Here is a 15500-nt window from a genome sequence, read left to right on the forward strand (position 1 = left end):
ATTCATGCACACACCTGCCCCTGGCAGTAACAAACACTCTCAGCAGAACAGAAAACAGCCCCAAAGAGTTGATCTCAAGTCTTGTCTTTGAAGATCTTAAGAACTCATACAAGCCCATGCAAATGAGCAGATGAGAAACGGCCAGTCAGGTTTCTCTGCAAATGGCACAGTGTCATATTAGTTATGTTTAATAATGACTTTCTTCACCAGTTTTTCTCCCGTGTGTGCCAAAAATTAGTGATCCTATACAGTCAAATTAAAAACTGTCACTTCCTTATCTTTATTTTTAATGCCACTCATGTCAGCCAATGACTGTTACCCCATGAAGAAATTGTTGAGATAGATCTTATTTTACAAGAGAGATTGAACATTCATTCGAAAAGAAGTTGTTACAATACTAACACACACCCTTTCCAGCCCAAACCCAAAATAGCAAAAACACAAAATTCCCTCATTGATAATTGCCTTCTCTCTGCAGCCATTAACATAAAAGGTATGAAATCAGTCGAAGGCTTCTAAAGAGCCTCATTGTCGGGTCTATGATTCCACCTGACGTTTCTTTGGATGGTGTGAGGGGCCTGGTTGTCCCACCCGTCGGTCAGAAAGTCTTGGGAAAGCAGGAACAACCTCTGACCAGATGGAGACTATGCTGCTGTGGCTCATACTGTCCATCATCAGCGTGGAGAGACTAAGGGGCCATTTGCCTAATCATGAAGCAGCTTCTTGAGCACCCTGGCACTGATTCAAGTACTCTGTGTAGATCACACTGTTATATTAGGGGTTGTTAGGTAGCTTTAAAAAACCCCATAGAACTGGGGTGAGCTGTGAGGTAACCCTCCTAAGAGGTAGAGGATGATGGTAGCCCTAACAGTCAACATTAACCTTCCCCTGTTTCCACTCTGAGCCTTTTATCTCTGTGAACTGCTGAGGTGCACTTTATCGTGGGCTTTTGTGACTTGGTTGGCCTAGGTACCTGCTGAGTCAGCGTTAGCCTGTGGTACAGAATAACAGGAATAACAAGCATGGAGGATCCGTGCTGCAACCCTGTATCAAAATCTCTCTGGAGCGTTTGTTCCAACAGAGGCTTTCACAATCCTAGGGGCAGCTGAATGTCACCGGCCCGTAAGAAGGACAAATGGGTTTAATAGATGTAAATGGGTGCAGGATCCCTTCTTGCTGATTCCCCCTTCTGAGAAGATGTTTCCCCTACAGCTAGAGCCCCACATTTCAAGCTTGTAAAGATGTGGTAGGTTAGAAAGCTTTAAAAAAAAAATAAAAAGATGCTCACCAAAAAGAAAACTGAGAAAGATAAGGGGGTAGAAAGGACACACGAAGGTTTTAGGTAACACTAGTGCTTTGACCAATTGGAGACTATGCTGCTGTGGCTCACAATGGCCGCCATCAACACATGGATATCAAGGATCCATTTTATCTAAAATTGACACCTGAAAGGGACCCTGACTGTGGAAAGCTCCATAATGCTTGTTGAACAATACTGATGTTTTCAAAGTCTGCAATCAGACTGGCCTCTGGGTTTGGGATGGGCTTCAAGGGTCCCAGGAAGCTATACTACTAGGGAGGCCTGGCAGTGGTTATCAGGGGGAAGTGATCAGAACAGTTCATCCAAGGTGCAGGCAATAGTGGGGCAGCAAAGAATTTTCAAAAGATAATAAAGCCAGGTAAAGTTGGTCTCCATTTTATAATTGCCGTAAGACAGTCAGGGACAGAATGTGTTCCCCGCTCCTTCCTTGCTATAAATCCTAAACAATTGCTAAGGGAACACGAGTTCTGGGTTTTAATTATCCTTCTTGTCTCTGTTGGAAAGAGTTTGGAAAACTTCTTGTGTTATGGTTCAGATATTGTTTGATTGAACTGAATGGGACCTGTGTCGGGAGTTTTGTCCTCAGTGTGCTGATGTGTGGAGATGGGACAGAGCTGCTGTGATGTGGAATCTCACAGGTTTATGGGGAGTTATGGGAGACATCGCTCTCAGGGGACTTGATGTGACTCTTATGAGACCCCAGGTAGTTCTCAGGAAAAGGCTGTCACAAAGCCCAGCAGTCATGAGACAGCAATTCTGATACCTCCTTGTGCCTCTTGGTGAGCAGCCATTTTGTAAATATCCAAGTGTTCTTAGACAATTGTATATTCTCTCATGCATGACTGTGGAAACAAAACATTGTGCCCAATAAACCATACTCAGTAATTTTTTGAAATGAAAGTGTTGATCCCTGAATATGCTCAAATGCACAATGGCTTCCCTGTTTGACATGTTCCCTCTTCTCTTCTCTCTCAATCTCTCTCTCTCTCTCTCTCTCTCTCTCTCTCTCTCTCTCTCTCAAGAAATACTTTGTGATGTTGAAAATGTAACTCATGTTTGTCCAGAGTTTTTACTGTGGAGACAGAGCTGTGTATGTAGCACAGAAATGTGTGTATAGAAGAGAGTGAGTGAGTGAGTGAGAGAGTGAGCGTGAATGATGTAGTAATGTGTGAAGGAGTGTAGCAGAGTAGAGAGAAGACATGTGTATGGAAGAGAGATGTAGAGAAGAGATGCAGCTGTTGAGGAGAGAGATGTAGCAATGTGGAAAGATGTGTAGCTATGTAGAAGAGAGATCTTTCAAGGTAAAAGAGAAAGCTACGATCAGAAAGTGTGTGCTTCCTTATTTCCCCCTCAGATGGAAAAGTCTAGCGCTCACAGCATTTGTGGATTTTTTTTTTTTTTACATGCCTTGGAGGCAGTCTTGGAGGAGGCTCTCCAATAGGCCGCTCATCTCTTGGTTTCTCCCCCCCAACCCCCCATGATACTGGTTACTATGAGGTAGTGTAGGGAGAGGACCCTAGAGCCAGAAGGAACATCATACTGTTCAGAATCGCAGTCTCCAAAACCATGATATTTCCTTACAGCAAAGAAGAAAGCAGCCTAATCCCTTACAGCAAAGAAGAAAGCAGCCTAATCCAGCCTGCTACCTGGCTGACTCACAGTATGCACACTATCAACTGATGTGTCTCTAACCACTGTACAGCTTATGCTTCTTTTAAAAATCTTTTCTTTTTATTTACTCATTGTGTCTTTAACATCATGTCTCCATATCATATCTCCCAATCTCACCCAACTCCCCCCAACCCTCCCCCCAAAAAAAATTAAGAGAAGAAAGGGGCAGGGAGGAAGAAAGGGAGAATCTCGTCATGGAAGCTGCAGTGTGACACAGTGAGTCACGCAGTAAAACCCTTTATCCATAGATTCTTTTTTTACATGCAGATGTTCATCCTAAAGAATCATTGGTCTGGTTCAAGGCCCCTGGTCTCTGCTACACAATCAACCCTGGGCCCTCCCTGGGACTCTTCCTGAACATCCCATTGCTACCCTGAGTCATGGAGATCTTACAGCCCTGTGTTTGCAGGACCAGCTCCTCTCCCTCCCCCGCCATGCTCTGGCAGATCACAGATGGGGTTGTTGCTGGGGTAGGCCAAAGCATAATCCTGGTTCTGGGCCTGGGTAGTTGCATCCTTGGTCAGACCGCCAACTCTCCCCTGTCTTCACCACCAGGGGGAGCTCTTCTGCATTGTCAAGGTATTTACATTCCTCTAAATTCCCCTCATGGCTCTCTGTAGTCAGTTTCCTCTACCAAACTGTGACGGAAGGACACCACAGCTTTGACCACTGTAGTCTGGCCTTTCTAGAATTTTACAGAAGTGGGACTTTTGTTTGGCTTCTCTTGCTTAGTGTAATGCTTCTGTTAGGATTCATCATGTTACATATATCAGTACTTTATTCTTTTTCATTGAAGAGTGATGTTCGTTGCTTAGATGTGCCACAATTCAAGCATTCACTCACCCATTAATGAATATTTGTGTTGTTTCTAGTTTTGAACTCTTTGAACACAGCACTAGATAGAGATAGTGAATGTAAGTCTTATTTGAACATTAGATTGTCTTAGAAAGATATCTAGAAGTACACTTGGTTCATATGTTATATCTGCATTGCATTGCAGTATATGTGAAACTGCCATGGTGCTTTCCAAAGTGGCTGTGCCATTCTCCATCCTAGAAATGTTACACGGTTTAATGTTTGTGTTCTAATGACTATTGCTGCCCAGCAGCTTGGGTTTGGGGACAACACTGCCACTATGAGTGATGGCCACTTTCTCAGTGGCAGGTTTTAGAGAAGACAGTCATGGGTGTTATGGGGGTGGTGCTGCTGTGATTCTTGGAGATGTAATGGAAGAAACAGCAAGGCTTAGCAGTTCGCCCTGAAAGGCAACCCTTCAGCGCCAGCAGAGGAATGTGGACAGAAGCAGCCTCTTCAGGGAGGACCGTCCCTGGATGGAAGCATGGTGCAGCGTCAGCATGGGCTCATTAATTCCTCACCTTTCTTGTTTACATTCTCCTTCAGGCCTCTCATTCCCCAAATCTGTAGTTACTTATCATTACATACTAAATTGTTCCAAAGGTCAGTGACTTAAAACTGCATTATTTATCGTATCACATTTTGGTTGTGGGGCATAGAATTGGGCATGGCTTAGCTGGCTAACTGAGGTGTTAGTTAGCCACAATCCACAAGGCTGCAATGGAGGTGTGTGATGAAGCTGTGATGTCTACACATTCATCCAGGGGAGGACCCACTGCCAAGCTCACTCAGGTGGTTATGGCAGAATTTTGTGCATTGGGATCTAGTGCACTCAGAGCCGGGGTTCTTACTAGCTAGAGACAGTCCTCTCTTTCCAGTCACAGATATCTCAATAAGGTAACTCAAAATGGTGACTTACTGCCTCAGGGTCAGAATGTGTGTGAGGTAGAAGTCACAGCCACTTATAACCTCGTCTATAACTTCTGGTGTTGATGTTGTATGCATTAGAATTAAACCACCAGGTCCAAATTCCACACTAGGGTAGGGTATTACCCAAGGGTATGGCTGCTAGAAGGTAGGGCTCATTGGGTGTCATTTTATGGGCGATGGGGAATGGCTGGCATGCTTAATGTGCAAAAGGAAAGGAAAGACTTGTTCTTACAAAGCCCAGAAGGGGACTCCAACTTGATTCCCCATCCGCATCACTGTCGTCTCACTGCTGGCCACACAAACCCAGTGCGTTCCCAAGCTAACGTCTGAGTCTAGTCAGGGTTAGCTGTCTTGGAAGGCAACCATTCTACACTGCAGGCGCTGTCCTGCATGACCCTCCTGAAGTTTGTTTTTTAAAACTCCCAAAACACTGTAGGGGAAAAGCAATACCAAGTAAACTGAAGACATTTGATAATTGATGCCTTGTTCCTGTGTAAGATATACAGTTAGAATAGTATTTATCAGACTATTAATCCATATACCAGACTTAGTGAGGATGCTTTAAAATGCAAATTCTTGTGTCCCTCCTAGGCTCAATTAATCAGAATATAAGAGATAGCATCCCTGGTATTTAATACCTAAGCAGGGTAAAGCAGAGCATCCTTTTACATTTACAGTGTGATTCAAAAAGTAATGTGCTTAAACCCAGAAGAGATAAATTTCTCCCTGATAAATTTGATTTTTAAAATGAGAGGTAGAAACTGCATGATGGAAGAGATGTTGAGGGAGAGGCAAGAGAAATACCTCCCTGATAGCCTTCAATATCCCATATGAATCAACTGCATATTATTGTGATTCAAAAGCCAAGGCATGCTACAGCACAACACTGAGTCTACTAAAACGCTTTCTTTCCCCTGGAGCTGGCATTACTAACTACACAATGCAGTTCCTCTAAAGCAACCCCCCATCTTTTCAGTACCATCCCTATTTGTGATAAAGGCCAGAGGAAAATGTCCAAGGGTTCGCACCTTTTCAATTAACATGAGTTCCTAATTGCATTGGTGCTCACAGAAGAAACCATATAGAAGAAATCATTTTATCAGCCTCATTGACTCTGCTTTTCTCCCTAAATCAGTCCGTTGCCTGAAGTGTAATCAATCCCTGCTTTGGAAATCAATCCCCATCTACCTCTGGAGGATGCTTGTGTGTTTTTCTCCACGTTAGAGCTATTCTAGTGTGCCAGTTATACAATGGACTTAGTCAGGCCAGAAAAGGGAACCTCTGTGGCTACTGAAAACCACAGTTCAAATAGGTCAGGACAATTAGTAAACTCACTGTACAAGGCTGAACACTGGGGTGTGCAGCATGATCTCTTGACAAACTTCCTGGTTCATGAAGCTTAGATCTGAAGGCACCTAAGACCTGTCTAGAAACAAAAGTTCTAGAGAAAGAAATGTCTTCCTTTAATTTTTAAGATTACATCTGTGTGTGTGTGTGTGTGTGTGTGTGTGTGTGTGTGTGTACCTGTGGAGGTCAGAGGACAGCTTGTAGGAGTTGGTTCTCTTCTTCCACACATATGTGAGAACAGGGGTTTGAGCTCTGGTCCCCAAGCTTGGTAAAAAAATGCCTTTACCCAGTCAACTATCTCACCAGACCAAATTTCTTCTTTAAACATTAAGTCCAGGAAGACAATTGAAATGATTTAACTGATATCATTAAATGTTAAGGATGTTCAGCAGGTGGATAGACAAGAACAATGTAGTATATACACACAATGCAGTTTTATTCAGCCATAAAGAAAAATGGATAGAAATGGAAAATATTAGGTGAGGTAACAATGCAAATCTTGCCTTCTAATTTTTACTGATGTGTATTTATGTGGGAGGGGTATGTAGATGCCAAGAAACCAGGAAGAGAACCATGAAAATAGCGCGGGGGGTGGGGTGTTAAAGGGAACAGTCTGTGAGGGTAACAGAGCATACATTACATGAAACGGAAGGGGAGAATAGTGAGGGCGGAAGGGTACACACAGGGATGGGGGGAGAGGAGACAGAGGAGGCAGGGAACAGTTTACTAAAACTTAGTATGTAACAAAATGCCATAAAGAAAGCTGCAGCTTTGCAGGCTAATTAAAAAATCAAGTGGAAGTCGGTGATGTTTCAGAAGTCTAGCTTTCTATATAAAAAAAAATCTTATAAATATATGTTGTAAAATCAACGAGCTGTGATATGTGTAGCATTATGTTGACGTAAAAAGCAAAGGTAGAAGGTGAAGACCCATTTGTCAGAGGGTCTGTTGGAAGCACATCTATGGTTAGGTGGGGAAAGAGGATGGGGTGGTGGGTAGGGGAGTGGCAAAGAGGTGAGAGGAAGTAGGGTAAACCAGAGAGGAGCAGAGATGAGAGAACAAGAGAACAGAGCCGGGGCGGGGCCGGGCCGGGCGGGGAGGTGGGGGGGGGGGGGCGGGGAAGGGCAGGGTGCGCAGTGTGGAACTCCGGAGGATCCAGAAGAGGTCAATAGAGGAGAGGAGCAACAGTCCACAGAAGTCAAAACCCGTGTGGGGTCGGGGGCAAGGAAACACCTGCCGGCAGGAGGAAGATGAAGAGCCAGACCAGGCCTTTGAGGCTGCCAATCAGGAGCCTACTGCTGGGCTTGGGAAAGATGCTCAGTTCAGGAAGAAGAGCAGCTGGACTCCAGCGGTGTGTCTTAGCCAGTGTTCTTTTGCTGTGAAGAAACACCATGACCACAGCAACTCTTTTTTTCTTTTCCTTTTTCCTTAAGAAATATTTTATTTATTTTACATACCAACCACAGATCCCCTCTCATCTCTCCTCCAGTTCTCCACCAGCCTTCCCCTCCAACCCACCCCCATCCCCTCCTCTGAAAAGGTAAGGCCTCTCTTTTGGTGACTGGGAAGTCAGCAGAACCTGGTACATTCAGTTGAGGCAGGTCCAAGCCCCTCCCTCCTGTATCAAGACTGTGCAAGATGTCCCACCATAGGTAATGGGCTCCAAAGAGCCTGTTCATGCACCAGGGATAGATCCTGATCCCACTGCCAGGGCCTCTTAAATAGACCAAGCTACATAACTGTCTTCTGGATGCAGAGGCCCTAGTCCGGTCCCATGCAGGCTCCACATCTGTAGTCTAAAGTTCGGGAGTTTCTGCTATCTTTGCTCAGTTGTCTCTGTACATTTCCCCATCATGATCTTGATGCCCCTTGCTCATAGAATCCCTCTTCCCTCTCTTCGACTGGACTCCTAGAGCTCAGTCTGGTGCTTGGCTGTGGGTCTCTGGATCTGCTTCCTTCAGTTACTGGATGAAGGCTCTATGATGACAGTTAGGGTATTCATCAATCTGATTACCAAGGTAGGCCAGTTCAGGCACCCTCTCCACTATTGCTAGTAGTCTAAGGTGGGGTCATCCTTGTGGATTCCTGGGAACTTCCCTAGCACCAGGTTTCTCCCTATCCCCATGATGTCTCCTTCTATCATGATATCTTTTTCATTGCTCTCCCACTCGGTTCCTGTTCCAGCTCAATCATCCATCCCATTCCCTTATGTTCTCATCCCCCATCCCCTACCCTCTTTTGCCCCCCCTGCCCCCAGTTTACTTAGGAGATCTCATCTATTTCCCCTTCCCAGAGTGATCCATTCATCCTTCTTAGGGTCCTCCTTAGTAGCTGGCTTCTCTGGAGCTGTAGGTTATAGTCTGGTTATCCTTTGCTTTATATCTAGTATCCACTTATGAGTGAGTACATACCATGTTTGTCCTTCTGAGTTTGGGTTACATCACTCAGGATGATATTTTCCATATCCATTCATTGCCTGCAAATTTCATGATGTCGTTATTTATTTATTTATTTATTTATTTATTTATTTATTTATTTATTTATTTTTACTGCTGAGTAGTACTCCATTGTGTATATGTACCACATTTTCTTTATCTATTCTTCGGTTGAGGGACATGTAGGTTATTTCTAGGTTCTGGCTATTATGAATAATGCTACTATGAACATAGTTGAGCATGTGTCCTTGTAGTATGATTGAGTATCCCTAGGGTGTATGCCCAAGAATGGTATCATTGGGTCTTGAGGTAGATTGATTCCCAATTTTCTGAGAAGTCGCCATACTGATTTCCAAAGTGGCTGTACAAGTTTGCACTCAATTCTTACAAAAGAAAACATTTTATTGGAACTGGCTTACAGTTCAGAGGTTTAGTCCATTGTCATCATGGCAGGGAGCATGGCGGCATGCAGGCAGACATGGTGCTGGAAAAGTTGCTGAGAGTTCTACATCTGGATCCCTAGGCAGCAGGAAGAGAGAGAGAGAGAGAGAGAGAGAGAGAGAGAAAAGAAGAAGAAGAAGAAGAAGAAGAAGAAGAAGAAGAAGAAGAAGAAGAAGAAGAAGAAGAAGAAACCGCCATTGGGCCTGGCTGGCTGGGCTTTTGAAACCTCAAAGTCCACCCCAATGACACACTTCCTCCAAAAAGGCCACACCTACTCCAACATCCCTCCCCGGTAGTGCCACTCCCTGATGACTAAGCATTCAGACATCTGAGCCTGTGGGGGCCATTCTTACCCAAACCACCACAGGTGGTAGAGTAGAAATGTAGGTGACAGTACAGTGAATGTCAGAGTGTTTAGTCACTGGCTGTTCTACTTTCTGCTTTCTAGAAATTCCCATTGAAGCCCACTTTCTCTATTCCATTGTACAGAGCATTTTACTTCCTCACAGTGGAAGGCACATTGAAAAGCCGATGCCCACCAAACACAGTGACAGAGTCTCACCATGGAATCCTAGCCCATAGAGCATATTGTTACTGCAACGTATTTCATTACTCTATTAGCACATGCTATGAAATATGACTTTATGAACAATTACTGCTATGGATTCGCATAGCCAACCCATTGATGGAGGAATTTGGAGCTACAGAGTAGTTTTCAGTGAAGAAACAGAGGTGAGTAAAGGTGAAATTCCAGATTCTATAGCATGTGTGAAACGAAATGATACATTTTAGAGAATGGCTATAATGGCGCCGCCACAAATACACTGCCTTTTAAGACAGACCACTCTGTGTGTAACAGTTAAGAATACATTAAAGCCAGGAAATTAACGTCAGATCAAAACCTCTTAACACAACATCGACTGTTTCATTCAGAGACCAGCGGGAGCCTTTTTCCCAAACCTCTTCTTTGTAGTTAATGGTTTGAAGCCCCATGCTAATTTCGGTAAATGCAAGGAATGATTATAGTCAGCACTTAGCACATGGGAAAATGAATGATTTAAGACAGAGACCATATGTATAATTTTAAAGAAAATCTAGTCCCTGTAGAATTTATCACCCAACAAAGATCAGGGGGTTGAGAAGGATGGAAAAGCCCGATACCAAAGACCCAGAAACAGGGGGATTTTATGTGGAGAAAAGATAAATCAATTAAAGCAGGAGCCCTGCTGTTTATTGTGATAAATCATATTATTAGAACCCTGCTTAACAAGAGATTCAATTGAAAACACGAAGGAGGCATAAATAAATCAGGATCTTAATTGACTGCTTCTGCTTCTGGAGGCAAGAAGACAATGCCACACCTCACAGCTGTGCCTGCAAAGCTAAGAACAAATGCTCTGCCAGACAGAGTCCCAGGATGGGATGCTTAGGAGCATGCCCCCGGCGTGTTCCCAGGGAGGAAGGATATGAGCAAGCTGAGCTTTGCTCAGAATGAGTTCTAATGATTCCCACCAACTGCAAAATGAGGGAGCTGCCGAAACTCATCATGTTTTCTTCGAGCTCATCTACCAGACATTGAATGGTGCTGGCAAGCAAGTAGCTCTTGTGCTTGGCGCTAAAGACTTTGTATGGAAAGAGAGGCTGCTGGGTAGCTTATTCTTCCCGCTTTCCCTATTTGCTTGGAGAGTCCGGCTGCCAGTTGCTGAGGCTGCCTTTTGAGCCTCTTTTCCCCCAAGGCCTTCATCTTTGCAGTGGATGAATAAAACAGAGTCCCAGGAGACTGCAGGGGAGTCACATGTAAATCCTTGTGCCCTGACATAGGTTTCGACAGTTGTATGGATTTGTAAGATTTTGATCAGAACTAAGCATCATGCAGTGTTTCCAAACCTAATTACGTGAGTATTCCTTCTGAATGGTTTTTCAATGCTTGCTCTTAGTTTGAGGTATTGGTCTGACCTTGGGAGCACAAACATGGAATCTGGTTTTCTAAGCCAAATTCTAGGTGTGATATTAAACAGCTGCATGATTGCATATAAGAGAAACCAGTTCTGTGCCTCAGTTTCTCATCTGAAAATGGAGACTATCTTAGCTTCTACTTCACAGAGCATCAGAAAGGCTAGCACTCAATGCCTGGCACTGTGTACATTCACGAATGTTATCGAGGTAAACTTACTTTGATAGTGTAAAACTTGCAGCATCAGAGCAACTATTCACTATTTTTAGTGTTTACCACTTACAAGACACTGTCATAAGCATCACGTGTGATCAAAAGGTAAGTTTGGTATATGCTATATTCTATTTCCCTGTCCTTGTAAGAACTGCTCCTGACCCATGGCCCCTTGCTAGCCATGTAACATCTGTTTATTTGGATTGAAACACACATATACACTGCTAAGGTGGCCAAGATCCCAAGACTAGATAGGTCACAGGTCTAGAGAAAAACCAAATACTATTATTCTGCTAAAGGAATATAGTAATAAAATGGCCTCTAATGACATTCTACTCTACCCATAGGTCAATGTTTCACTAACCTCACATCAGAGATGCTCCCTCTTGCAGTAGGTGGGAACTAACACAGAGACTCACAACTGATAATGCGCAGAGTGTGAAAGACTTTGGAGCACTCAACCCTAAATGGGATGTCTTTATTAAACTGCTTTCCCCTTGAGGCTCAGGGATCTATGTGGAAGAAGAGGTAGAAAAATTATAGAAGCCAGAGTGGTGGATGACTCCAAACAAATAGCATCATCCATTATTGATACACATACATATATTGCATGAAAATATTTAATAAAATTAATTAATTAAAGAAGATAAGTTTGGCCAAATGATCTGGCAGAAGACAATTCCAGAAAAAAAGTTTGTTGAGGCTGTTGGCAGCTTTCAAACCGCATTATATTTAATGAAGTTCATTATCAAAGAAGAGCAATGTGGGTCATTGAAAAATGCAATGGGGAAGTCTTCAAATTTGGAATCATTCAGATGTACCAATTACTCAAATTAGGAATTACTCAGATTTACCAATAATAAAGTGGATAAGGAACTGGGTCTTGTACAACAATAACATATTGTAGTGCTATGAAAATGGCAACCACAGCACACAGTGGCACAAATAAATAATAAAGGTATAAGACTGACCATAGGAAGCTAGATTTTATATATCTATATATATATATATGTATGTATATGTATGTGTATATATATGTGTGTATGTATATGTGTGTATGTGTATATATATATATATATATATTACACTTATATAAAATTCAAAATGCCAGCATTTATGGATGCCCAAAAGCTGTCATAAAAGTGAAGATTATGACTACGGTGGCACAGAGAGGCTTCCATTGGGAAGGGATGTGTGCATGAATATGAGATAGTCCTGCAAATCTGCCAATCATGTCTTGGTCTGCCAAGTGGATATTTTAAAGTGCTTATTCATATTCTTGATAATTTATAATGATCTATATTTATGTTATATCACTTTCCTTTTCGTGTATTATAGTTTGCCAAAAGGCCCTAAACTCATGCCACGTGTGGATTAGAAAGTGTTGACAAATGCAAAGAACAATTTGGTGAGTGAAGGTTTTCAGCACTCTGCATGGCCATGTGTCCCACCTGCAGCTGTGGTCTGCATATGTCCTTCCTAGACTCGATCCCCTTTAACATCTCAAGTCCCAACATCTCTCAGTCACCAAAGGTTGATGGATAATTATGAACAAATGCAGGTCACTGCGCTAAGGATGTTTTCACAGATCCCGCAAGGATTTGGTTTTGCTTAGGAGTAGGAACTGAAACCCAGATGGTAAAACACTGGGGAGATGCTCTTTGTGAGAAGAGATTGAGAGCCTGCCTCTCTTCTATTTCTGACTCTAGGAGTACTCACTAAGCTTTTAGCAGAGATGGGTAAAAGTCCTAGATAATAATAGACCAGGGAAAATCCATTCCCATGTCCCAGATAATGGCTCATAGAAACAGTGTTCCATTAATCTAGTTGCAAGATTTACAATGTGAAAAGCTTTTTCTTGCCTGCATCTAATGATGTGGAAAACCCCTGCCCTCTCAAAGTTGACCTCTTTAAGAAATCATTTAAGTGTATAAATATAAGAGAAGAAAGTTAAACAAAGTTCATAAGATAAGAGAGGAAAACTATCTTTTTATGAACTTTACTTGGTCCAATCTCTCTTCTCCATGGCAACCAAGAAGAATGATCAACCTGGGGACCTTAAGATGGATCAGGAACTCTCAAGCTCACGTAAACTTGCAGTTGCACAAACTTATACCCCAACGCTCTGAAAATCCAAAGACATAGCAGTCCATTGAAGCTGATTTTATTTTTATCATGAGATTATTAGAAAAGTTGTCTGCCACCTGTCACTGGAAACTCTCATATCCCAGGACCAAGACCCACTAGATTTTTCTAAATCACAGATGGTTCATCTTATAAAGACTATGAACCAGGCAATTGCCAAATTCTATGCATTAGTTAAAACGAACTTCCGTGCAAAAAGTGAAGTCTGCTGTTAACATAGACAAGCTTCAGCTTGACTTTGTGTCTCATATCTGTTTTAGTGTTTATATGGACTTCTGTATTTGTCCATTTTGATTTTGTGATTTGAATTTCCCAGAACACAGGAAAGTAACTACCCTGTTTCTGAATCCAAGTACCTTAGTTAATCAGGTCTTTAACTCTAGACCAGGCTGGCCTTGAACTCACAGAGATCTGCCTGCCTCTGCCTCCCGTGTGCTGGGATTAAAGGCATGTGCCATCACTGCCCGATTTCAGAATATATTACTATAGCATGATATCCATAATAACAAGATTTATCTTCTAAGGATTTCCTTTCTCATCTACTGCTCCCCTCAGAAACCAGCATACCCCACTTCTGCCACCTAAATGTATGTCAGCCTTGAAACTCTGTGTAGTCTATACAGATGTATTTAGATTTAGGCAATGACTAAGCGCAGAGGCTATGAATTGCCCCTTGGTTTATACTATTCTCCTTTCTCTTTAACTGACAAGCTCCCTGACCAGCTTCTCTTGCAGCTAGGTGCCACCATCTGATGATGTCCACAGATGTGAACAGTGGTGTGCACAATTCAGTTTCTCCTCGTACAAGAAGCCTCTGTCTCTTGCTTCCTCTTCCCTTCCTCACTGGGTTGGACTATTGAGGGCTTGGGCCAACTTTGACCACCCAGACTATACCAATGCCAGTAGAACAAGAAAGAGAAGCACAGGCAGCGCCGCTAACTTCATAGAGCATGGCTATCCTGGACTCCCTTCAATCCAATGTTCCATCCATTTCATAGGATTTTGGACACCATTAAAGCAATAAACTAGTAAGTAACTGTCTCACGCCTGCCCTCGCCATGTCTCACTTTTCCTTTAGTATTCAGGTTTCTACCCCCAGAACTGATTTTCTTCAGCTGATTTTGAGTTAGCAAATATCCCAGATGTTTCATAGCTTTACTTTCAACAATGTTCTCTTAACTCAATTCTTTCTTAAGTTCTTTTTCTGTGTCTTAAAGTCTTTATCTGTTTTCTATCTCTGGCCTTTCCTATCTTATATAAAAATGAAATGATAATGAAGTTTTTAGCCCTTCTAATGCTGCCATTGTTCTCACTTTGAAAATCATTTCTCTATTTTTCCAAGAAGGAACTGAACAGAGGAGGAAGATGCTGCACAGAAGATAGGAGAGGAGAAGCAGAGTTGGAATAAGGGACTTTGGGTTCTAAATACAGCTATTGATTCTGGCAACTTCATGATGGGGTGGTAGGAATTGGGAATCTGGAATGAGAGGCTGGAGAAAGGGCTCGGTGGTTAAGAGCACTTGTTCTTTCAGAAGATCTGGATTGGATTCCCAGCACCCATATGGCAGCTTAAAACTGTTAGTAATTCCAGCTCCAGGAGATTCAACATTCTCTTCTAGTGTCCACAGGTACCAGGCACATAGGTGGAGCACAGACATACATACAAACCAAATACTAATACACATCAAATTAAAAAAAAAGCCTTTAAATTCTAGAAACGAATCCGGAATGTGATGAGTGGAATGAGTGACATTTGGTTACTAACTTTAAAGGCCCCCGAGCACTGGATGAGTGGGAAAATATTCAGGACGCAGAAAAAATAGATTGAATTGGATAGTTTGGGCTAAAGATCAGGTCAGTTAGGAACCGAGGAAACCCTGGTCTCCTGTGACGTAGCTGTAAGAGAAAGTAGGAAGGATTAGTTACCAGGTAAAGAAGGGAAGAAACTCATGGCAGATAGAATACAAGTGTTCCAGAATGGTCTCCCTTTCTAGCAAGAATATTTTCCTCCATATTTGTTCTTTTACATTCCTTGGTATTGTAGAGGATGCACAGAATTTAAAGAAGGGAATGAAATAAGTGAATATATTTCCAGGGAACAGCACAGTAAAATATATGCAAATGAAATCACAAGTATGCAAATGAGAGAACCTGGATGAAATGCCACTTCTTAAATAAAATGGTTACC

This window comes from Peromyscus eremicus, chromosome 9, assembly GCF_949786415.1.
Source record: "Peromyscus eremicus chromosome 9, PerEre_H2_v1, whole genome shotgun sequence".
NCBI lineage: Eukaryota > Metazoa > Chordata > Mammalia > Rodentia > Cricetidae > Peromyscus > Peromyscus eremicus.